Consider the following 24,428-nt stretch of genomic DNA (forward strand, 5'->3'; position numbering starts at 1 on the left):
CCAGCCCTTCATTAGGCTCAAAAAAAAGGTGTTTAATAGTTGAGAATTCTCCCAAAAAGGCGCTTTCAGATGACTTAATCCTTCACCACTTCTGCTCCCTGAGGGTGTCTGCGGGGAAGAGGCTGAAATGAAGAGTTTCAGCTCCTGAGCAGGCAGTAGGAGATGGCATTTTGATTTTTTTTCCTGCATACAGCCCTTGCAGCAGTAAGCAGAATAGGTAATCAAGGCTTCAATCAGCCCGTGCTGATGCTCAGCAGGCCTGGGACAAGCTGATGTGGCAGTAAACAAGTCTTATCAGGGCACCCACAATTAACTGCTGTAACCAGAGAATGTAAATCACTCCACTCCAGCAGACGTGTGAGCCCAATTTGCACCTCATCCAAGTCAGCTCGCCCTACATTATTTACACAGCCTCGGATCTCAGTTGTACCTGCTGCGGGATGAGTGTCTGTACTTAACATAAGTGTAAAAACTAAAAAAAAAAAAAAAAAAAAAAATTAAACAAGGGGAAAAAAGAATTTCTGAAGATGCTTTTTAGAGGGACCCACTAGGTTTTGATCATGACCCACCTTCCAAACTCTATTCTCAAGGTAATTTTCACTGGCTAGCAGCAAAGGGACAAGGTCTCACATGAAACACACTTTTACTCCCAGATAGAACTCAGATAGAAGCCACAACTTCCCTCAAGGCTCCTGAGGCTGCAATAATCTTGTTTTCTCTGTTCAGCTCCTGGCACATGTGAACCCAGTGACCAGCTGGTGCCTAAAGACACCACTCCAAAATAAATCTGAAATGCAAATAACTTATTTAAACTATAATACAATCACATTTCTTTTTATAGCGATCATAAATCTCCTTCTTTATTATAATCACATCTTATCACATATAAAGTAATTTAATACATGTCCTACCTTCCTACACATTATTGCATTAAAGAGAGCAAACTTTTTCATTGTTATTTATTTCCAGGAGGATCTGCAGGAGGCACTCTGGCTCTGGAAGGCCTAAGAGTAAATTCTTTAGCCTCCATTAGGTTAAGAGTTGTTAAATGGGCTTTAGTTGGAGCTTTTTGTAATTGAGAAAGTTCCTGAACACCCGGAGGGACCTGGGAGAGGACACCTGGGAGACACCCTGAAACCACACCAGGGATGGAAACGGACTCTCAAACCCATCTTAGAATCAGGTGAAATCCTGCAAAGCGTTCACAAAACTGCTCTGAACAGGCCTCAGAGCAGCTCCAAGCCAAGCAGAGGTTAAAGGCTGAGCAGAACTTCACAGACTTTTTCCCATCAGTTCCCTTCAAACCATCTACCAAAAGAACCAGCCCCTGGAGCTGCTCCTGCGCCGATTCCAACCCCTGGAGCTGCTGGAATTTGCAGTAATTTTGGACGAGGGGAGGCTCTGGGCAGTGGCAGAGGCTGGGGCAGATCCTGCCAGGAGCCTGCAGCCAAGGCAAGCAAAGGGGGAACGCTGATGGAGAGGAAAGCAAAGTCCTGCCCTGCCACAACCACACAGAAGGGTGGCCAAGGCTGCCTTGTGGTCACCTGCCCCACTCTCTGTTGCACAACAGGACATCCCAACGGCCCCCAGTCTCTGTGGCACCACGGTTAGGTCACCATTAGGAACATATTTTGCAAGCCACATAATAAACACTTTATACGACTTACTAAAACAAGCCCGGAGGCAAAAAATGAGTGTAAACACAGGCACAAAACTATTGATATGTGGACAAATACTTGACAAAGTGAGGGCCGAAATTTGCCAAGAGTCGTTCTGAAAAGCCCGTGGCTTTCTAAAACAAGCTTTGCTTTTTTATCTTTGGTTTACCAAAGATTATGTGCAGCAGCCAATACAGTATCAAAGCTTAAACCTCAGGTCCCTGCAATCTCCTCCCCATCAAAACATTTCCCATGGTTTTATTAGCACTAACAATGAAGTCAATGGGAGAAGAATCTGGCCAAAGCCAAAACAAAAACCTCACACGCCATTATTTTGCACAAAATGAGCAGAGGACTTGTGAGAAAGGCAGTATCACCTAGCAGGGAACCACAAATGTAATATTATATATTACCAGTTCCATCCCCAAGGAAAGGCTGATTAAAAAAAAAAAAAAAAAAAAAAAAAAAAAAAAAAAAAAAAGGAAAAAAGGCCAGAGAATAAACAATCTCATCCCTCCTGTTGTCAGGAAAACCAACACGGGCAGATAAATACACTGAAATTCAGTGTGTCTGCAACAGGTACCAAGGAGAGAGATTTATTAAAGGTTGGAGAACCAGCTGGTGATCTGTCAGCAAAACCCCAGCACCTTTCTCCTGAAAATCAGTTCTGAACTGGATAAAGGATGGAGATTCTCCTCCACACCCTCCTTTTGTTGGTGATGGATTTGTAGAAGCATTTTTCGTGTCTTTTACGGCAGCAGCCACGAGAAATTCTAGTTGGGCTTTGGCTCTTCTCATTTTCTCCCTCCCAAAATCCTTCAACCTCATCCTGAGACGAGCTGAACCAGCACAAGATTTACTTTCTTTTGTAACCACTCCAGTGTTTGGAGATTGAATCCCAGCCTGTGAACGGGTGTGTGTGTCTGTTATCAACACACATGAGGAAGTGCATCGTGCACTTTTATAAAAGTGATTTAAACAACACGAATCAGGAATTCTCCAGCTCAAATTCCTCGGGATCTAGGGAAGCTAAAGGCTGTCTCAGCCACTGCTAAAATGCAGGGAAACAGCTGTGGGATGCTGCAAGAAGTCTGGATTTTCAGCAAATTTTGCAGCCTGGCTTCTGCCTGCTGAGCTCCCGTGTTTACAGCCTCCACAGCCAGGAGCTGCTTGATGGAGCTCAGACTCGTCTAATTACAGCTCAGCAGCCATCAGCAGAAATCCAAAGTATAAAATCAAACATTCTGGTCAGCTACACAGCGTAGCTGAACACTGAACCAAGCAATAAAGTCTCCTCCAACAATTTCTTACCGTGCCAGTGGATGAGAGCAGTGCCACCAGCAGCAGGCTCCAAAATATCAACTTGTCATTGCAACCTTTATTTACAAACTCAGCTACAGAGTTTATTCACGGCAGTGAAGTGTCCTGAACTTCTACATGGCCAAGCTGGACAAAATGGTGGGAGTTTTCCCTTTGGATTTCTAAGGAGTTTACGGGCTGCTGGGTTCAGAAATCGTGTTTCTTCATGAGAAGACGCTGAGAGGCTGCCTGAGGACATTGTTTATTAAAGCCTTTTGTTCAATTTACAAATTGAAACAAATAATTGTGGAGACATTTGCAGCTATGGAAAAAAAAAACGTGTTTACAGAGTGGAATAAAATACAGACTAAATACATTTGGATTATACTGGATCAAAACACAGGAGTTTGTAGCACAGCATAAAGGGCGGTCGACACTCCGAGGACAGGAGGGAAGGCGCCACTGAGTCATGGATTTTATAACAATCTGGTCACTTGAAAGGCTTTGGAGGGTTTTACTCTCAGAGTCCTTGACATGCAAGAAACTCAGAGGCACTCTGAGCAGCGAGCAGCCCTTGAGATCACTGACAATCCATCCGAGGGGCACCCACCTGCTCCCTGAATATTCCACTGGAATATTTCCTGATGCTGTACTCGAGTTTGGGTTCAGCCTTCCTCATTTGGCCTCACATCTAAACTCCAAGTGCAATCAGAAGCTGCAAAGTCACCTCATCTCTTCCTCCCTCCCTCCTAGCACTGCTCTCTACAAAGACATTTATCTCACTTTAAATCCAAGTGGAAGTCACCATCTTCTTCACGATCTTCCATCACCTCCTGGAAGATTATTCTGTACTTCAACCCTCACGTTCTTGGGAAAATACATTCTGGATATTGGATAAATAATAATAATGATGCCAATATAGGGAAGGATTTCTCCCTGGCAGGGTGGGCAGGGTGCCCAGAGAAGCTGTGGCTGCCCCTGGATCCCTGGAAGTGTCCCAGGACACGCTGGACACTGGGGCTTGGAGCACCTGGGACAGTGAAAGGTGTCCCTGCCATGGCTGGGGTGGCACCTGGGTGATCTTTAAGGTCCCTTCCCACCCAAACCATCCTGGGATCCTGTGACTTGGCGTGGAGTGAAGGGAATCGTATCAGAAATAAATCTCAGCCGAGGCAGGGGAATTAGCTCAGTGGAAAAATGGCACAAGAGGGATGAAGTGCTGTGCCTAACTGTGAGCTCTCAAAAGCTTATGTAAACAGCAATTTCCTCTAATATCCTAATTAATAGCACGATGACAGAATCAAGGGCTGTCTGTAACGCTGATGGGAATTTCCAATAGGAGAAATCTATCACCATTAAAAGAAGGAACAGAATTAATCAACCAAATTGTTCTCAAGTTTACAAACCCCGTGCAAAGGAAAAGAGCCACTGCTGCCAGTGGAATACCATGGCTAAGGATCTCTAAGTAGCACAGAAGTATTTTCTTAACATCACTAAAGTATGTTAACTAATATTATATTTAGTTAGCTGAACTCCTCTGGGGATTAAAGGCCCACTGTGCCTAACAAAACTTTGTCTTGAAACAGCCTAGCAAATGTTATTTTAGCACAGAGTATTTGATAGCTAATCGTGCTATAAAACTATAAAATAAAGTTGTGTTTATTGGTACAATTAATCCCTCCATAGCCCACAGGGGTATGAAAGAAAATGGGGGGATGAGGGAGATCAGATCGGGGGGGTGGGGTGAGAAAAGAGGGATTATCAGGAGTAGGGAAGGAGTAGGATTCCAGCAGTGGTGTGACTTCAGAAAACTATTATTATTATTATTATTATTATTATTATTATTATCATTATTATCATTATCATTATTATTATTATTCCACTTGTAATCAAGAACACCATTTCCATCTGGCAGTGCCCGAGGGAGAAAAAAGGGGAATTGCAAAAGATTTCCCCCCTAAACACAGCTAAAGGTGTCACTGCACAGCAGAACATCCCCACCCCATTCCAACAAAGAGATTCCCTAAAATAATGCAAATCACAATTCCTCCCCACTGCCTGAACTTATTCAAAGCTTTTCCAACCAGGAACAGTCTGAAGTAAAGCACCAGAGGAAAAAAAAACCCAAACCATTCTGTGATAGAAGAAACATATGCTTGAAATCTAGAGAGCACGTTAATTGTGGTTAATATGTGAATCAAATTAGGAATGTAAACAGCACTAACAGTCAGAGCCTATGCAGTGACTTCCTATTTTCATTTTTACAGCTTTGGCATTAATAACCAGCAATTGCTTACAGTTGCCAAAGGCTTCTCCTGCACTTCCAGCAGAGGTTACTGGATACTAATAGAGAGCAAATGTTTCTGAGTCAAAATGTGCACTGCCTTCATCTTGAATGAAATAAATAAAGCACCTGAGGACAAGAAAGAGAAAACTGCAAATTCTGATACAATACCATACAATAAAATGCAATCCTATATCCCTTTGAGCTCGTTGATGTAGGACATCATGAGGGAGGAGAGCCAAAAGTTTACTGTGAATCCCTTCAGGAAGTCTTTGCCATGGACAGCTCATGTACAAAGAGCTAAAAATCTCCAGTGATTGGTGCAGTTCTGACCCACAGAGCCCAGAATCACCTGTGGGGTCAGGATCTGTCCCTAAAGCACTTTTCCCCCCATGAGTTTTCCAGGAAAAAACCCTTTCCCACAGATTTTGCAACACATACCACTTGAATTTTCAAGGGTGATTAGCCACGTATCAATAAATTTCTCATCTGTAGGAAATGCCCATAGTTGCAACGAGAAAAAGAGGAAATTAATGATAAACAGCACACGGCGTGTTTGTGGATTTTCGATCCTAAATTCCAAGCTGGATTAAACACAAGAGAGCTCTGCTAACCCCACCTCGTGTCACTGTGTGGAATTTGGGATCATACTGACTATTCCCATGGCACAGGCACCTGATGGCCCCAGCCCAGGGAAATATTTCAGACATTTCATTCATACAGACCAAAAATCAGCCAGACCCCAAACACCTTGCTATGAAACGAGGAGCAGGAACTACAGGTGGCAAAAATAACCCAGACCTGCCAAAACCACAGGACAGAATGAGACAGGCACAAGGATCAGCCTGGCAAGTGATAACCACAGACATTTCAGCATCCTCAGACAGTTGTTGGACTGGCCACGGGCTCAGGTTAATATTTGTATTGAAGAAAAGCTCTTGGGTTCAGTTGGGATTAGACAAATGTTGTGTGAGGTTCTGTGCAAGCAAGCAGGGGACAAAAGCTCTTCTCAGGAGAGAATCCTCCTAAATGACAGTATTTTTATTACTACCACAAGAAATTCAAATTACAAAGGGTATTCCCAGCATCTCTGCACTGAGAGCAGCAGCTTCTCAGGGCTCTTGGTGGTATCAGTGTGTGGACAAAGTCAGGAAACACGCAGGAAAAAGTGATAGAAGGTGATTTTTCTCAAATAAATCAGCATTTGATGGAGTCGTTGCATTAATTCAAAAGATAAAAAAAAAATAAACTCTGGGCATGGAAATAAACACAGCGCTTTCAATGAACCTAATAACATGAAAGTAATGAGTTTGGAAAACAGATGTGGGAAAAGGCAAGGGCAAGGCTACAACGCACTCCACGCAATCTGGGAAGGAATGATAAAAACATTTACAAGCTGTTTTGAGTCCTGAATAAAAGGGGTAATGAAGGCAGGCTGGGCTCTGAGCGGGACGGGCACAGCACCCTGCAGCAGAGACTAAGCAGAACACCTCACCCTCCTGGACCGTGTGCCCAGGCTTCCCTGTGCTGCTGGAACTCCAATTCCTGCCTCATTCCTGCTTGTGGCAGCCCATAACTCACAGCACTTACTGTAAGGCCTCGTCACCCACTCTTTCCCTCTTGTTGGTTTGATTTTTGACTTTCTGCTGGGGCACAAACCACAGTGGGGACAGGAGGGGACACCGTGAGAAAACCAGAAATCAAACCCAAAATGCAACGTAACATGCTGAAGAAAAAGACACCTCTCTGCAAGAGAAAGCACCCACAGAGATTATTTCCATGCTGCCCTGGTGCCTCTGTTGCTAATCCTGATTTATGGAAACATCCAGGCAAGAGAGCCCTCGGTTCACGTTCCCCTGCGCAGAGCGCTTCTCAAAATGGCACTGTGAGAACAACTCCCCTCTGCAGTTGTTTTACTTTTTTTGCCTCTGAAAAGCTTTCAGATTGAACTGCTAGAGTTCAGCCAGCATCTAATTTTAACCGTGAGTTCCAGGAGAGAGTAAAGCTGGTGGGAAGATTACAGAGTTCCTTGAAGCTCTGACCTACAACAGGAAGAGAGTTGTCAGCCTTCATGTCTCTCACTCTAAATCCCAAGGGAAACAACACTGGCAGAATGTTTTATAACACGTTCCCACTGTAAAAAATTCTGTATTTGAGAAATATGATGCTTGCTCCCTCCTTCTCCTGGACCTTTGGTGTGTCAGTAAAAACAGATGACCTTAAATGAGTAATTTTAGTTTTGCCTTTACACCGCAGTCCGGGTACTCAGGGTTCACAGGGCTCTGTTTACAAAATCAGAGAGAACTGATACTACACAAGAGCAACACATGCACCCACACCTTTAAAATATTAGTGAGGAGCTGGCAGCTTGTAGCAATGTAATAAGGCCCTTTTTCTCCTTCTCAGGTTAACTCTATAACTCAAGAAATACCCCCACGGAAGGCTGCAATCTGGGATTTTCATAAGGAAGGCTGAAAGGCTTCTGTCAAAGGGCCAAAAAGCAGCATCTGCAAAAGAGCTCAGGAAAGAGAAATTAAAAATAAAATAATTGGATTATGATCTCTCAGCTAATGAAATCAGATACACTGTTTTTTGCCCGAGTCAGGGGTTTTAGACAATGCACAGTGGTACAAGTCTGGATCCCTCCCCACTGCTCCAGCTGCCCAAAGGATCACGGTTTCAGGTGTTGCACAACATCGGGAAGCAAACCAGGAGCACAGCAAAGAAACTGCAAAACGTTTTCATCCTGATGGTAATGAAGGTGTGGTGACAAATAACCAGGAACTGGGCAGGATATGAATAATAACGATGGGAAAACTGCTATTCCAGGAGTAGGTCTTGGAGTGCGGGGACAGCTGAAGGAATCCAGTCACGCTGGAGCGGCTTAAAAACCATTTTTTTTTTCCTTGCTCCTTCCCATTTCCTCAGCTTTTCAGTGGCTGGGAATGATGCCCTGAGAGCTGGAGCCCAGCGAGGGGAAGCAGAGGAACCCCAGATCCTGGAGCAAACCTACATTCCCTGGCTCCTGGCACAGCACTGAGCGTGGCCGGGTGGGAGCAGCTCCTGAACTTTCTCCTCTGCTCCATTCCTGCAGATAATGAAATCCAGAAACACCACTCTGGGCCACAGTTGTTACAGACCTCGCTGTTATCTGCTGCTGACCCTCAGCTGAGATGTCTCTTAGTCGGGGATGATGATTTTTGCGCTCATGAATAATTAGTTTTTGCTGGTTTTAAGGGGGAGGAAAAAAAAAAAAACACAACTAACCCAAACCCAAGCGTATCTTTTAATCAGAATCTAAATGAAAAAATGCTAAAAGCTATTCCCCCAACATCTGCCAGGCGAGCATAGATTTAGAAATAAAAATCAAGAGGTATAGACTCATCTCAGGGAATTATGTGTTCAAATCCTCATTTATGGAGATGAGGATGGAAGTGCTAACGTCCCGAGTCTTCTGCTGCACATCCAAGGCATTAGGGGGGCTTAATGAGACACTGTCTGGAACCAAGAACAAGCTGAAGTTCCTCTCTCACATGCACACATTGAATTTTCTGTGTAATTACTCAGTTCTGAGTAACAGCAATTTATCAGATTTGCCCATCAAACAGACGAGTTGCTAATGTAGAACATCTTACAAATACCCAGGGCTCTTTCCAAGGAAAGAAAGGAGTTATTAGGAACCCAAGCACTGAATGGAACCATGGACTTTATTCCCCTCCTTTTCTCTATAAAAATATTTTTGAGGTGAACTTAGTGGCTGTGAAAAGCAGATTTTTCTAAGCAGGGGATCAATTTCTAAGGGCAGAAGAGTGGTTTGAGAGCCCTGCAAACAGCCTGCACAAATGATCAGCATTTACTTACACAGGGAAATGAAGCACAGCCAAAGGACAACTCTCACGAAGGAGTGGAGAGCAATTGTGTTTCCTTCGTATTTAATAGAAAATATATTTAATATAAAACCCATCGATATTTATAAAAATAAATTTTATATTATTACTGTTTATAGAAATATATTTAATATAAAATATATTCTGCAGCACTGCAGAAAAACAAAGATTCTCCTTTGCCAGGGAAAAAGGGGGAAACGTGGAGAGCAGAGAGACTGAAGGAGGACACCATGTGCTGGGTCAGCAGTGTGTCTCATTTTGACCTTTTCCCAACTGAGAAGAGCAATGAAAAACCCCCCAGGAGTGGCAGAATCACGAGATGAGGAACCAAACCAACCCCAGGCCAATGCTGCTCTCCCCCATTCCTATGATCACAAAAAGAGGAAACACTTTGGGGTGAGAATGAGGATTTGTAGGGTTCTGTGGAGAAGTTCTGGCAGTGGATAAACCACGCTGAGGGCAGGAGAGGAGCTCAGGCACCTGCCTGCCCTGGGAGCATCTCCACACCTCCCACCAGCCCAGGCTGCTCCAGAGGGGTAACTCACACACAGGGATCTCCACCAGACACGTGAGAACCTGTGGGTTCATTACCATACAACCAAGTCTGAATGTCTTTTGACAGCTGAACATCAAGGCAGGGGAGTGACTGGGGGAGTAAAAATTCAGGGTTTGATTCCAGTGATGGCTGCAAGGCTCCAGCCTGGCCTTGGGCACTGCCAGGGATGGGGCAGCCACAGGGAACCTCCCAGGGAACAACTCCTTCCACGTATCTGGGCTAAATCTGGGACAGTTCTGGATTTTTTTTTCTTCTTTTGTTAGGGTTGGGATGAACAGTACGCGGGAAATGAAGGATTGAGTTTGGATGTTTATGATTTTTTATCTATTTACAGTATTTACAGAGTCGTGAGCTCAATCTAGTAAACTGGAAAAATGAGGTGAAATGGAGTGCTAACAACTTTTCCTAAGGTTATTGTAGCAATAATAATAATCCCCCAATAACGAGATGACACCCTTTATTTTCTATACTTTTGACTCAAAAATGACTACTTCAGGCCCGCAATGTGAACCTTTTTTACCTAATTACAGAAAACCACTTAAACCTAAGAAGAAGGAGGAAGAAGAAGGTGAAGAAGAAGGACCTAGACAACACTTAAAATCTCCTATCTTGACTTACACCTATTACTACTATACACTAAAATCTCAACTCTGAATTTTCAGATTGGCATTAGTATCAGCGTTTTTATGCTGGTATTCTAACATAAAAATTCTAACACGGCTCAGCACCATTCCCCTTTGTCCTGCCCCATTCCATAGGGATGTTGGGAGCTGCTCCAGCCCTGCAGCCAGAGCAGGAGCTGGCACAGAGGCAGGCAGAGGATGAGGATGAGAAGGACGAGGATGAGGATGAGGATGAGAAGGACGAGGATGAGGATGAGGAGGAGGGCTCTCAGCAGCGGGAGCAAGGCAGGGCTCCATTCCCAGGCCGGTTTTATTTATCCATTTCTATTTTGATGAGCTGCCTCCCTCCCCCTGGAGGCCTGGGTTATGTGAAAAGGCCAGTGCCAAGGGCGGGGGCGTGCTGGGGCTCCTGCCTGCCCTGCCCTGCTGCTGCTCCTGCCCTACTGTGTGGTCAAGGAGCTGGGACTGGGGGGCCTGAACCAGGGCCAAGCCTTGCACTTCAGCTTCCTGACCTGGCAGCCATTCAGAGAGACCCTGCTAAGTGCTATTTCCTAAATACACCAGCTTTTCATAACAATCTTACCACATTGCTTTCCTTTACAAGCTCTCTTAAAAGAGAACTGGACTCCTTCTGGTTAATCTACACAGACTGCATTTGGAAGCCATCAGAAACTGAACTGTAAACAAAGCGTTATTAATGTGTTGTAATCTGCCCTCAATGTTCCAGATGAAAAGAAAATGTTTTATAGTTTTGGAGTATACATTTTAATTGCCTTTTAAGAGTGCATATACTTTTAGTGCTCTCTGTTATAAAATTGCAGTATCTGTTTCTTGATAACTGTTGAATGATCTCAGCTATTTTTATTAGGTTTTCTCCCCCACCCTGGTCCCCTTCCTTAAGCTACCACCACTGGAAGGCTTTTCCAGACTATTCCTGATACTGGGCTGGCAAAAAAAAAGTTCCATGCCTAAGATAAACTCCATTATAAACAACTCCTTTACAACATCCCCTCGCCATAAAAACGCTCGGATCTAGAAAATTAGTTCTTTAAATGAACTTAGGATCCAGTTACTTTCAGTGAAAATCTGAACTAAATAAGGGCTAAAGCGAATTTTCCACACTTTGAGCTCTTTCATGCTTGGTTTGCTCCTGCGCCTTGCTGGAAGAGCTTGGCTTGGGAGGAGATGCAGGAATTCAGCCCTGGAGATGTCACAGCTGTCCCCAGAGCTGGCAGAAGGTGCCTGGCAGTGTCCCAGCCCATCAAATGAAGGTTGGGTCATGGTAAGATCCTGCCCTGAGCTGTAAGCCCCGAATTCCTCACAAAGCAATTCCTCCCCTGGAAGGGCTGAGAGGAGCTCAGGAGGTTTTTGTTTTGCTGTCTCCTCTCCAAGCAGACTCTGCCCCGTACAATAAGGGCTTTCAGGACTTCTGGGATAAATGGGAAAGGGCTCACAAAGTTACCTGGCAGCCTTTCCAGGTATCTCCTTACCAGAAAAGTGCTTGGTGAAATCAGTCGAAATAAATCCGGGGCCGTAAAACCAACCGTGGGGTTTGTTGTTCATTCAGCTGCAGGTTCAGAAGGTGAAGGGAACCCTTAAAATGCTCCATTTCAGGAAATATCAGGCATCTGGACATCACTGTTTCCCTGTTTGTACCAAGGAACGTGCTAGAGAAAAACCCAGGCTCAGCTCTCCAGTTTTAGCTGTGCACTCCTCAAATCCCAAATCCTGCTCTCTCCTGGCATCTGGCTCTTACACACCTCCACTATTAGTTTCTTTTCAGGGTAATTAACTTTCTCAACAGCCCAAACTTCACCCCCAACTCCTCCTGTGATGTCTCTAACACTTCCCTAATACCTTTCTGACTTGCAAGATACTATTACTTGATGCAACACAGGCCCAAGTATTTCGCAGTGGGAACTGCATCCAAGTGCCTGGAGAACAACCACTTTTCAATGTTTTCCTCTTATTCAATTAAAATATTTGAAGTGGCAAAGCCCCTCTCTCACGTTGGGATTGGGATTCACATCAGGCAAGTGAACTGCAGTTTATTGTTGCTCTTTTAAGTTCTTTTTATCTTCAAAATTATCAGCGCCTGTAATTTTCTTTTTTTTTTTTTTTAATGTTGTTTTTAAAAACATTTTTTCAGTATGCAGATGTGCTTGTGAAGATTAATGGACTGGGAACACTGAAATCTTGTATTAATCAACTTCAAGGGAAGGCAACTGCTGAGTAAAATTTTCCACAGCGCTGCTGCACACAGGAGTTTATCCAGAGAGCTCCTTGTCTTGGAGGAGCCTCCTGTGAGTTCTGCACTGAGAGCAGCACTTGGGTGACTCCTCCTGAATTATCCCCTGAGCACTGGACGAGCCACACTGTGGGGAACCCTGTCCAGTGTTTACCACAGCCCCCTGATATCAAAGAATAGCTGATTTCTTCCATGTGCCACTTCATCTTTGGGCTGCTGTGGTGGGAACCATCCCTCCCTGGAGGATCATCCTGCCAAAAGTGCAACTGCACAGTGACCTCAGGCGGTGCAGAGCCACCAGAAGCCCCAGGAATCAGCAAATTTCCCCCCAAGAGGATATTCCAGCCCATCACCTGGCAGAGAGAGGCTCATCCCAGAGGGGAACAGAGCTGGGAATGGGGCTGGAGCACCTGGAGAGGCTGAGGGAGCTGGGGGGCTCAGCCTGGAGAAAAGGATGCTCAGGGGGGATTTCTCCTTCTCCAGCTCAGTGTGAGGAGGTTTGGGGCAAGGTGGGGCTCATCTCCCAGGTGACAAGCCATGGGGTGAGAGGAAATGGCCTCAAGCTGCACCAGGGGAGGGTCAGGTTGGATATTTGGGAAAATTCCTTCACTCTAAAGGTTGTCCTTGGCAGAGCTGCCCATGGCAGTGGTGGAGAGTCCCCATCCCCAGAGGGATTTAAATGTGGATGTGGCACTTGGGGACAGGGGTTAACACTTAAACTCCACCATCTCAGAGCTATTTCCCAATTTAAATCATTCTACGGCTCTAAATGCTTTAAATACAGATTCTGTGGAGCTAAATATGCTTTCTGCAGCAGGGCAATGACAAAAACCCAGCCCCAAACCAGGGACTGAGGGCACACATTTCATTAAGGGATAGGTTAATTACCCCAATCTCATTACTAATTGGATCAGTTTAAACCTGCTGCACTGGAAGTCTCTTGGCAGACACAAACACCACCATAATTACAAAAACAACTGGTTTCTCCAGTTACGTAATTCTGCCAATTAAGTAATTCCTCCACATGTAAAGCAAACCCAACCAAAGCCATTTGGGTTGTTTTGACTCATTTTCAGCAACGTGCTGCTTCCCCAGTGCTGATGCCTACAAAATCCAGCAGCATTCCTCCTGGCAATCCTTTCCCAGGGCAGATCCACTCCTGCTGGCTGAAAGGACTCGAAGGAATTGGCCCAAGAGTGACGATAAAACAAGTTCTATGAGAAAGAAAACCCACCTAAGCTTTCAAGTGCAGCTTTGGGAAGAAATCCTGGAGGTTTTTGGAAGGTTTGATCCCAGTCTGAGGGATACCACCACCCTTGCTACAAAGCAAAGCTTTCCTGCAGCAGCACAAGGCTCCAAGTGCTTTGGGAGCTGCCAAAACCAGAGGGAGTTGGATATCTCACAAGAAAAGCTGGGTTTTACTGAGCACGTTAAAGAGTTTTGTCAAGGCAGACTGTGGTGAGTGATAAAGCTGCTGGCCTCTGATCAGTTCTCCTCTCAGCAGCAGGTACCACTCAGGTCAACTGAAATTATTAAACCAACACTGAAATTACTATAAGGAATAAATGTGAGTGAACTGTTTCCGATTCTATGAAAACAAAAGGTGAAACCAATTTTTTTTTTTTTAATTTCTAGCTTCCTAAACTAAATAGAAATCCTATATTTTTTACAAAATTAAAAAAAAAAAACCCACAAATCTCAGTTTTTCTTGACTGACATTTGCTATTTACAGCCCAGGGACCTCCAGAGTAATTATTTCAATTATTTCCAAGGATTGTGCTCCTGACCACGTTGTTCCCTGTTAACACTGATTGAACAGTTCCTATAGGCAGGAGTCCTCAAGTGTTTCCTTCTAGAAAGAAACTGCAGAGCTTGATACGAAACCAAGAAACCCACAAAAATTTATATTTAGCTGCTCCCTGTATCACAGAGTTTTATCTCTAGGGAGTTTCTGCCATCACATCTCTAATGGATTTCATGAGAAGTTCTGCAAGTCAAATAATGTCCCCACCTACCAAAACCCTGACAGAGATCAGAATTAAGAGTCTCCCTTCCCCTACATATAATAATAATAGTGAATGTTCATCTGCTGAAAAAAGCAGATGAATTAAAACCCACTGCAGTTTGTAAAAGAGCACTGCTTGGGAAATAACCTTTGGAGGCACTGGAAAAACTCAGAGTTCAATCAACTTTATTTCCAGTACAAAAGCAATTAGATTTTTTCCCATCAGAAATCAGATGGAGTAGTAAATTAGGATTTGCCAGTGATGGGAATTCTTAACTTGTGGCATAAATAGAATTTCCTTATTATTATTTTCGGCTATGGCCATCTATCTAAACCTCCATTCCAAGCACAATTTGTGAGAAAAAACGCTGCATTACAGAGTTATCACAGATATCTACATTTAATTTGAGTTTCCCTCCTCCTTTTTAAGCAGAAGTTACTTTAATTAAGCTTTAAACAACAAACAATCAACCCACAAGAGCCAACAGATTTGGCTGCAGTTCCATTCACCTAAAACTCTGACTGTACTGAGAAATGTGATTTAAACAACTCCCAAACTACCCTCAGAAAGCTACAAATATTTTCATGTGTTCCACCAGTCCTTGAGAAATCAAAACACAGATAAAAATGCAAATTTTGAACTTTTTTTTTTTTTTTTTTTTTTTTTTTTTTTTTTTTTTGCTTGCATGGAAAATATTTTATAGCTAATATTAATTAAGAATAAGCTCAAAAGAATTTTGCTTGTTATGATGCATCTGGAGCATCAAGAGTGGCTCCTGTAGCAACAATTTCTGTGAGAAAACAGTTCAAAATCTTTTCTTTCTGTTTCCTAACCCAGTGGGCATTTTGAACACGACTCATGCACAATGAGAAATACATTTTCTTTCCAAGTATCTCTCTGACACCCCGGAGAAATTTTACTGAGGACCCTTCTCACTTTGACTCCTTCACCACGAACTTGCCTCTTTTTTCCCCCTGTGATTTAATCTGAACTGGTGTAATAAGGTTAAAGTGAATATTAATTCACAGTAAGTCCATGAAATAAAAAGGGTGAGGACTATAATTCCAAGGGAGCTCTGGAATGGCACCCAGCTCCTGCCCTTGCCTCCCTCACTGATCCAGGAATAAATCCACCAAACAGAGGAGGAGGGAGAAAGGGGAGATGAATTAAACCCACAGATGAGAAAAAATTAAGACTGGGAATAACTTTTGAATACAATATTGGCTACCTAAAGTCTGAGATTGGCTCTTAATTAACATTACAGGAGTGTTTGAAGAGCAAAGCTGCTGGAGTGAGCCTGTGTCCTGCTCTTTCCTCACATTTATCCATGGAGCATTCCTGTTGACTCCTGGGCAGCTGGAAGTATATTCTGAAGAGAGTCTAAAATCTGAGATTCCCCCTGTCAACAGCCCTGTGACCAACCCCAGTGTGCCCTGTGGATTCCTTTTCTGTTTAAATCCAAGGATATTCCCCTGATGGAAGCACAGGTATGCTGCACCTGGATCCAGGCTGGAAAGCTGGGTCCCTTCAGTCAGCAAAGCATCACCTCAGTCCTCTCACTGTGCCTCAAGGAGAGTCTGCTCAGCACAGACAAAAGGCAAGGAGAGCAGATGGAATAAAGAGAGGATTTCTTTCTAGCCAGAAAGCAAATGCTGGTGTTTGAAATGAAATATTGTCATGATAAAGACCCGTGGGGACATCCCTGCTGCTCCTCAGTGCTGGCTGAGAACTGAGCACAGAGCAAAGGACTGGGGAGCACACAAAGAACCAAATTCCTCCCCAAATCCGGGAAAGAAACTCCTGATGGCCTCCCAGGCACAGGGCAGGAAACCTCAAAAAAATCCAAATATTCTCCCTCAGAGTGCAGGTTTGGGTTCCTCCTCCTGCAAGCTCCATGGCCCCCAACAAAAACTCTGGAGTTTTATGGGAAGTGGCCCAAAGCTGCCCAAGGTCCTTGGATCCAGGGGGAGAAGTTCTCCCTTGAGCCATGAGCATGGGAAGTGCTGAGTGTTGGATCCAAAGCCCACAGCTCCTGCTCCTTCCCAGGAGCCCAAATCCCCCCTGCTAAAGCAGGGAAGGTCATGCTGTAAAGTCACTCCATTAAAACAGTAATTAAAGAGTAAATATTAACCAGCCATTTCTCCTTAGGTCTTTCTTACTTCCAGTTGGTATCATTCCTCCCAGAGCGAGCTGTGCCTTACGGATCTGCACGTTTATCTTGATGAAAAATCTTTAACTTCTCGGTTTTCAAGGCAAGAAAAGCCAAGTCCTTCCACCCAGAGGAACCCAGCTCTCATGGCACTGTAGCTGCAGCAATCACATGTTATCCATGTTATTTGTCACTGACAAAAGTACTCTGGGACGTGCTAAAACTGCCATGAGAAAAGGAAATTAACTTCTCCACGCTTTAATGAGTGGGAACTTTTATTCCCGTGGCAAAGAAGAACCAAAGATAAAACCCCAGGTTAAAGCCTGGTGAATGTTATCTGGCAGGTGGGCTCTTGGCAAACACTCTGGCCAGTCCTGGCTGCTTGAATTTCAGTCCTTGTTCCTCACTGAGGTTTTCAGAAAACGCAAACAACAAAGACTTTCTTAAAAAAGCAGCTGAGACAAACGGATGCAGAGAGCTCCATCAGGGAAAGCTGTCAACTGGCCCCACTCCATGGGAATTAATGCAAAGGCATTGATTTGTTCTAGGCTAATGATAAGGGCTCTTGGTTTAATTTTAGGAGAAGAACTTTCATTTTCTGACTGGCAACCAGAGCTATTTATTACACAACCAGAAAGCCAAAGTTCAGCTTTTGCAAGTGACTAATCAAAGCCAAGCCTTCCCTGTAGGGAAAGGAGGGAAAACAAGGTTGGAATGGTCAACAGCAGCTTGCTAAAACAAAACCCAACTTCTGCCCCTCACCCTCTGCCTCCTGCCCACCCTGGAGGCAGCTCCATGAGGGTTTTAAGCCAGGATTGAAGACAGTTTTGCAGAGGGATGAAAAATCACAGCAATTCCAGAGACGGCCCAGATCCTTCAAGGACACGAACCTTTTTCACAGCAACAGGAAACACAAAAAGAAGAGAGAAATTCAAACAAAACCACAGCAAGGCCGTCATAAAGACAACAGGAAGACAAGGGAGTTCAACAAGTTGGTGTTCCTGATCTCAGAGGAATCCTGGAGGATAAAGAACATCCACTCCAAGTGCCACAGCACCCACCCGAGTGCTGGCATGGACACAGGAGCATGGATACAACTGTTTATCCCATTTCCTGGCCCGGAATTTTGTGTCTGAGCACTAACTGTAATATTTGGCACTTAGTCCTCTGCGTTCAAAGAGTTAAGTTATGTCCTGTAAAGATAAAAATCTCCACTTTTATGACTTTGTAGAGCTCCCAGCAAACGAGGATCCAGCTGTAATTGTAACATTCCAAGCTCTGGAGGTGCCAAGTTTGACTAACTCTAATTTAACTGGTCCAGCTGATGAAGTCCAAATTCTTGTTTGGATAATCAGCCTTTGTTTAAATATGGACTTTAAAAAAAAAAATTAAAAAAAAAAATAGAAAGAAAGACAGAAAGAAAGCCCAGGCCAGCATTAGCCTCCAGGCATGTCATGTGAGCTGATTACCCTGCAGCAGTAGCAGACACTCATGCACAAGAGGAGGATTATTTTGCCAGAATTACTGTTACGGTAACACGGAATCAGAGCTTCTCTCCCTCCCAGTTCCCCCTCCTTTTTTTTCTTTTCTTTCCTTTTTTTTTTTTTTTTCCTCCCCCCTCCACAATTCACAAGTCTTCTTTCCAAGTTCAAATGAAGTTTAAAGGTGAAAAGGGCAAGAAAGTTTCATGACTGGCTGTTGAAAGAGGGAGAAATAACCAGGGTCTCCAAGCTTGCGTTTACTAAAAGCTCAACAATTTTGTATTTTGCTGCAATTCATAACTGCACAAATCCCTTTTGTTGGGTCTGTTTGGACTGAAATTAAACACTTGTTAATAATTTATAACTTAATATCATTAGAAAATAATAATAACTGTCAAGCTGCTATATTCAATACATAAAGCAAGTTGAGTGGCTCGTTAGATTATTTGTCAAAGCAACAATTTCTATATATTTTAGCTTATTTCTACTGGGAAGAGCGGCTAAAGAGCCACCCAGCTTGCTTGGAAATCATTTCTCCACCAGCTGGGAGCAATTCCCAAATTGCTGCACCTCAGCCACATCCAAGTGATGCTGGCTGACTTTAAAAGCACTCCAGCCTGACTCCAGGAGGTGCCTTAAAAGTGCTGCAGGAGGGATGGCCAAAGCCCTTTGCTGCTCCCTGACCAAAACTGCATCCCACACTGCCCGTGCTTTGCTCTAAATCTGACATCTGAATGGACGTGAGACAGTGCCAACAAACCAACTGTCAAAAGGAGGCAGTTAAGGAGAGAAGAAAATATTTAATTCTGTTTGTTGGTCAAGGACCTGGGCTGCACAAAGCACAAGGGCCCAAAGCTGCTGCTGCCTTCCCCTGAGATGAGTGCAAACAGAAAAAATACTTGTGTGTGTGTGAGAGAGTGAGGAATTCTGGGGAGAAAACTCACTTGTAAAATGTCACAGGCTGTGGCTCTTCTTGGGAAAAGCTTTTTGGAAAAACAGACGGAAACAGAGAATCCCGGAATAATTTGGGTTGGGAGGGACCTCAAAGCTCACCCAGTGCCATGGGCAGGGACACCTCCCACTGTCCCAGGCTGCCCCAAGCCCTGTCCAGCCTGGCCTTGGATAATTCCAGGCATCCAGGGGCAGCCACAGCTTCTCTGGGACCCCAAGGCCAAGAATTCCTTCCCAGTATCCCACCCAACCCCAAGCTCTTCCAGTCTGACATCAAAGCTCATCAGGCATCTGACCTATTTTATCACTTTTCTCTCCATTGTCAGCACCTGTGGCGATTCTGGTTTTGTTGCATATTAATCTGTGAAGTTGAACACATAAAATTTAAGTGGACTAAGCAAGGAAGTTGGAAGCTCAGATTAAAAAAAATTCATCTGAGCCATTCTGTCCCAATCCTGAGCTTGTATAAAGTGATTTTAGTCAGTGGTCCCAGGAGAACTGACATTAGTCAGGGGTCTGCTCCTGTTTCCATCTATTTATCTGAGATAATTTCCAATGTACTTACTGAACACATCTTCTCCTTTTATTTCTTGTATTTCTTCTATCCCTGGAATATTTCAGGGAAGCAGAGAAAGGCCCCAAACCCTGTGGGTTATTTACAGCACAACAGTTCTTAAAATATTATTGAATTTACCTTGAAGCTGAGGAGCTGCCCAATGTCCTCACGTACAAAAAGGTTTTGGGCTCCTTCAGAGTGACCAGGCAAATAAGAAAGGCAAGGAGAGAAATGGTGGTTTATTGAATTGATTTTTAAATTCTCCCAGAAATCAAATGGGGCCAGAAGATGAGGAACCAGAAGATGCCACTCTGGTTAGTGACAGTAGGTCCTTACAGCTTGTAATTAACTTTTTTAATTCTTCAATTTTTAGTTAAATGTGGAAGTTTTTTGTCTTTTTTTTTTTCCTTTTTTTTTTAAAAAATGAATGCTCTCAAACACATGGAAAAAATATAGGAATTGATAAAATTGATCTATAACATATTTTTACTTGAGAAAGGATTACAAGGTTGAATCTTAACATTATATGCTTAAAACCATTTCTTGTTCCACTGCCTTTACGGTTCCAAAAAAAATGTACATTTTGGAGACAAAGGCCTTTATCCTCTTTAAGTGCTGTGGATTTCATGCCAATCTCCCAATATAAAGCAGACTTCAGACTCAGACCCAAGAGAAATGGTCTCGGAAAGATTAGATTTTCCACCACAAAATAAAACCCTTGTGTGGGGAACCACACCAGCTCCAACACCTCCTTCCTCCTAAGTGTTTGTTTGACAGGGAGAAAACTCCCCCAGCCCATCCCACGCCTCCTCCTCCAAATGGAAGTGGTTGGACCATTCCTCTGCTCTTGTGCCAGTTGCTTTTTCCACATATAAAATATCCAGAATTGTCAGATAGCCCTGAAAAATCAGTATTTTTCTAGTTTTTTTTTTTTTTCCTTTTTCTGTATCATTTTGCAACACAGAGTTAAGTTTGCTCTTAATATTATGGTACAAAGTGAATTCTCACTGGTGATGGAAAATAGACAAATTCAGTGCAAGGGGCACACAAAGAACAGAATGATGACAAATTCTTTTAAATCATCAAGATATTTTTAAGAGTTGCCCATTAAAGGCATGTACCTCTAACAGGAACAGTATATTACATGAAATTAATGATGCCAAGTTTCTGGCAGCTCAATAAATACAAGAGGAAACTTCCTTCAACTACTCACAAGGTAGAAAGGTGTTTTATCAATCACCCCCATATCAGAAAACAGATTTTTTTCAGGATATTTCAAACCCCATTGCCAATAATAAAGCAGGACAAGCGAAAAAAGGAGAAAAATAGAGGTTCAATACATTGTTGCTCCAGAGGATTAAACTTGAACACCACCAAAGCCACACGGAAAAGAATGAATTCAAGAACCAGCAGATTAAAACTGCTCGGGATTGGTGAGCTGCAGATGGAAACTTTCTTGAGAAGACACAATTTAAATTCTAGTTAGGATACTCTGTGATTAAATGCTCCTCCAATTTTTGAGTACATCACTTTTTTTTTTTTTTTTCCCCTACCGGCTACTGTGATACAAAAGACATCCACTGCAAACACAGAACTGGTAAAAAAAAAAAATAAAAAAGAGAGAAAAGTGCAAGTAAAAGCCATTTAGGTTTCCAGCAAAGACATCAAAGCAACCCAGCTAATGGACATCCAGGGTAGTCAAATCACTCCTGCAAAACCCATTAGTTACTAAAAGTTCTGGAGGGCTCAGTTTTTACAGTAAAACCTGTAAAAACTCCGTATCCAGTTTCTCTGTTGGGACACTGAGGTGTGAAGATCCAAACGAGGCTGGAACTGAACTTGTACATTTGAACCTTTTGAACTCCAGCTGCCCTTCATAAATTACTTTACCACCGGCTTTAACACGTTCCTAACCCACCGTGCAAGGAAAGGGGAGGAACCCTGAAAAGAAACCCTGGAAATGGAACTGAACTTTTCCTAACACTTCCATCGGAATTCGTCTTGGTTCAAAAGACAAGCAACCAGGGGGAGGAGGAAAAGCTTCCAGACAGTGCAGTGAAATAACATCTGCTCCCATGCTATGAAAACAGAGTTGGCCAAACCCCCTCCCCAACCCCGAGCCCAGTGGAAGGGGATGGAAATGGCCCCACACAGGAACAAGGCTCCTGTCCATCTGGAAACGCTGTCAGATGGAAGCAAATTCCACCAAATCCCCAGCTGGGGCAAGGGTTTTGTTTGGCACCTCAGGAGGGGACGTGCCGCCCTGGATGGACACGGTTTTGGGGTGCAGAGGGTCCTCACCACACCTCATCCAAAGGGAGACAGGGATTCACCCTTCCCCTGAAGGGAGCTCAAATATTTAGGGTTTAGAAACTAATCCAACTCCAATCCAACTCCTGATTAATTTTTAGGTGAATTAAACTGCAGGACAGCAGCTGAGGAGCTCCAACAAGACATTTCCTCTCCATGAGAAATGAGGACAATGAGCAGGTCCCTCCTCTTTATTTTTTTAGACTCTCAGTGTGTTTATAGACAATTAGTCACTGGGATATCAGGGGAAAACTGACATTTTCAGTCCAGAAGAATGGAGAGGCTGGTTCCCACACAGGACAGCACATTATCCTATAACCAACCCAAATATTCCTTTCTCCTACCCCTTCCCTGCCTTGCAGAGAGCTCAGCATCCAAAGCAGCCACACAGAATCAAAACCTCCACAGGAACTCCTCAACCCTGCTTGCAGAAGGATTTTGGGGTTCAGAAAACTCACCAAATTTTTTTTTTCCCATCTGAGATTTGTCATTTACAAACGAGGAAGCTGCCCATCCTAGAGGATTGTGCTTTCAGTGGGTCAGCTAATATTAAAAATACTGCTTTTCTCTTCGGATTGTGATGTTATCACATTGTATGTGGACACTGCATTTCAGTTTTCTCTTTAAAATGATGTGGCTGAGCAGAGAAGGGACACAGCAGCTCCCATTTACAGGTCACCTCAGGTCTCCTGAACAAACTACGCCCCAGGGTTTTAGTGAAACTCAGGAATTCCAAAAGCAAAGCACATTGCCCTTAGCACACAAAAATGCTTCTGATTCGCAGAATGACACAAATGTACAAGGAAAAAAAAAAAAAAAAAAAAAAAGGATGTCTGATTATTTTTTGTAATGGATGGCTTTTAGATGGGCAGAACACACTTAGGCTTTTCTTAAAGCCCCAAACCACGGGTGATTTCCAACAAAGGCCTTGTGTGAAGTGCTGCTGGCTTATCACAAAGACTTGGAAAAAGAATTTTCAGGGTTTGAACTCCGAGTTTTAACCCTGGACAAAGAATCAGAAGCAGCACCAAGTGCGTGCTCCTTAGTCCTGGGGTGCTGCCACTGCTGATCTTGAATCCTTGAGATTAGTAAATTGGTGTGAAATTATTTGACATTTCCAAAGAAAAGAAATTAAAAAGGAAAACGACACAATTTTCTGAGTAAAGTTCACGGCATAGTTTGCCTGTTAAAGGAATAAGATACACGAAATCTTATCAAATGTGGGCTTGCAACTTATGAAATTACCACCTCCATTAATTACGACTCCTAATGAGACATTACAATGAACCATGTGGACAGTGCAATTCAGATGAATAGCACAGATGTTTAAAAAAAAAAAAAAAAAAAGGGTCATTAAATCTCAGGTAATTTAACCTGTTTTACTTCCCACTTTCACAAAGAAAAACTTGTGGTTTCTCCTTCCCTCTCCCCAGCACAGACTGGTTTTCTTTCCCTGGCTTCTCCGCTTGGAAACGAGCCACGGATCATTTACACCCTTCCGAGGTTTGCTGGGGCACTTTCTGAGGATCCCTTTGGAAATGGTGCCCCATTTCAAACCAGAGGGACGCAGGTACGAACCTTAAAAAAAAAAAAAAAACAACAAAAAACCAGGCCAGCAGCCAGAGCGGTCATCAGAAATTTTTGTTTCAGTGTATTAAGAACATCATTTCGAGCGTTCACATCGTCCGCGCGCCGTGCACGGGGAGCTGCAGTCATTCCATCTCACCAGCCAGAAAGGACCCACACTTCTGACATTGAACACGCAGTACAAAAGGCCCAACCCCAGACCCCAGCTACGACCCCCTGTGCCAAAGCCAATCCCCCAGAAGTCAGGAAGCAGAGGTCTATCCGAGCTCTTATCCCTGGGAGCTCAGTGCTTCGGGACTCCTGAGCAGCGTCAGTAGGTAAAAGCTGATCTCCTCTAAGAGAAGCTTCATCTGCTGAGAGGGAGGGAGCATTACAAAATAGCAGAGATCAGTCCTGCCTGATGCAAACGTCAAGTCATAAGAATAACATTACATAACGTACAACAAAATGTTCATTTACAAGAGTCGAGTCGAGGCTCGGCCGCGCCAGCCCCACGACGAGAGGGCACAAACCAACACGAGAGTTCTCAAAACACTTCTGCCTCTTAGGCTATTTTTTGGGTTTATATATTTTGTTTCACTCGTTGATAATCTTACAGACCAAGGGAAACCATGCTGCTGGGGAAGGACTAAATCACACCAAAAGAGCTAAGGTTTTTAGATGAAACAAGAAGCTGATTACACATGCACTGAGGATACCAGTCACTAAGCGTTTCTGGATTGCAGGGATAAGATACTCTCTTTGCTTATTACTGCCTCCTTGATCCAAAGAGATTTAAGCAACTGTTTTCAATTAGATGTTTTTAAGCTAGTAAAACTACATCCATAAAGACA

General features: G+C 43.6%; 1 protein-coding gene across 8 annotated transcripts in view; it reads right to left on the reverse strand.

Moving 5' to 3' along the window:
* The window catches only part of BCAS3 (BCAS3 microtubule associated cell migration factor), a 300,050-nt gene that overhangs the window by 75,263 nt on the left and 200,359 nt on the right, over positions 1-24,428 (reverse strand). The window lies entirely within an intron of this gene.

Source organism: Sylvia atricapilla, chromosome 20, assembly GCF_009819655.1.
Source record: "Sylvia atricapilla isolate bSylAtr1 chromosome 20, bSylAtr1.pri, whole genome shotgun sequence".
Lineage (NCBI taxonomy): Eukaryota > Metazoa > Chordata > Aves > Passeriformes > Sylviidae > Sylvia > Sylvia atricapilla.